Here is a 2,167-nt window from a genome sequence, read left to right as displayed (position 1 = left end):
GTCCATGATGATGGTCTCTTCATCTCCATCTCGAACTTCATTCAGATTTCCATCTATGTGTATTTTAAGATTTTGATTTTCATCTCGAGTTGCAATACCCTTTTGTGGGTGAAAGAACCCCAACGTTCTTTTGTTCTTCACATCTAGATTGAATTGGAGATTGGCAGGGAAGATCAGAAGTGGTGTGACCAGCACTACAATTTCTCTCCTCGATGTTGATGGGTTTTTCATCACATAACATGATCAAATATCAAGAAAATCTCAAATAAAACTCTAATGAAAAAAAAATTGTAGTTACTTTTAAAAGATAAAGTATAATTTAGTTTGAGTCTTGCAAATATGCACTGAGGAGAGAGGTTTCTATGATTGATTTGAATATAACCGCTATAAAATTTATTTCATTCTATATTTTAATAAAATAAAAATTGAAATAAGTATTAATCAAGTTTTTTACATGGATATTAAGAAAGAATATTATTATCTAATAAATATTTATCTAATTAGTATTTGGTAATAAAAAAATACATATTTTTAAATGATCTATTTAACTAAATTAAAATAAAAAACACATTTGTTATAATTATTTTTTATTTTAAGTTCTATTGCTACATACCAAACATATAAAAGAAATAGGCAAAAGGGACATGTTTAATTAATTAAATCCAAAGTGGGGAACAAGTTTAAATAATTAAATCACCGTCAATGAATTAAATAGTGAACCGTAGTTAATGTGCATGGGGAACCCTGTCTCATCCACTTGGATCGTCGACGTCGCTACCCACACATGCGTCATAATACAAACCCTCTATCTATATAAAAGGAGTATTTTGTAAAACATTTATTTCATACAAATTCTACAAATCAATTACATTCATTCTTTTTCATAATTAAAGGTCATTATTAAAACAAATTATTTTAATAAAATAAAATAAAAGTTAATATTATTTTCTCCAATGATCGACAAACCAATCACATCAATCCAAAAAATATTATTATTTTTGAAATCTTTTTTCCTGAAACTAAATCATTTTTTAAAAATATTAACTGTAATGAATGAAAACTGAATAATATGATTTCATAATGAAATTGGTTTTATGAATGAAACATTTTGAAAACTGAATAACATGATTTCATTAGTGAAATTTTTGAAAACTGAATGAAACATTTTAAAAACTGAATAATATGATTTCATTAGTGAAATTGGTTTTATAAATGAAACATTTTGAAAATTGAATAACATGATTTCATTAATGAAATTGGTTTCACAATTCCTAATCAAAATGAAATTGGTTTTATTAATGAAATTAGTTTTATTAATGAAACTAAATATGGTTCCGTCAATAAAACATTTTGAACAATATGATTTTATTAATGAAATTAGCTTCATGATTCCTAACCAAAATAAAATTAGTTTCATGAATGAAACATTTTAAAAACTAGATAACATGATTTCATTAATGAAATTTGTAAGGAAATCAATATATTCATGAAATTTACAAATGAAACAAAATAATATACTCAAAATCTTGAAAATATCATAATTATAATATTAATAAATCTGGAAAGATTTGTAGATTGAAAAAAAAATATTGATTTCTTTTGTTATTATGAAAATGAAATAGATAAATTTATAAGAAAAAAGATGATTATAAATAACTGTAAAATTGACGTATTATTTTTATTTAATAAAAGAATACAAAATATTAATGTTAGTAAGTATCTATTAAAATTCACCAATTTCAAAAATATTATAAAAACAAATTGATTGATCATTTCCTAAAAACCTCTAATCTATATAATCTTCCCGATTTAAATACAATTAAAATATTACTAAAATTATCTATTACAAAGTCAAAAGGACAATCATACTCTTATGAATTAAAAATAAATGAAATTAAATAAAATTATACTATTAGTTGATGTTGGTTTGTACAACTTGTACAAAATGGAACAGTTTTTATCTGATCGCTCATATATATATAGGTGGAGGTTCAAACGAGAACCCCTGTGATTTACGAGAATGCGAGAACAACCCAATAACCTCAAACTTTTTTAATTAATAAATTAACTTTTATTATATATAAATAATTTAATAAGGACAATAATGTAATTAAGTAATTTTTGTAATTTTTATTTTATTTTAATTAACCATAATTATCTTTTCACG

Source organism: Cynara cardunculus, assembly GCF_001531365.2.
Source record: "Cynara cardunculus var. scolymus isolate 2C chromosome LG 1, CcrdV1, whole genome shotgun sequence".
NCBI classification, from domain to species: Eukaryota; Viridiplantae; Streptophyta; class Magnoliopsida; order Asterales; family Asteraceae; genus Cynara; species Cynara cardunculus.
The sequence above is the reverse complement of the archived record's forward strand: the minus strand, read 5'-3'. Positions refer to the sequence as shown.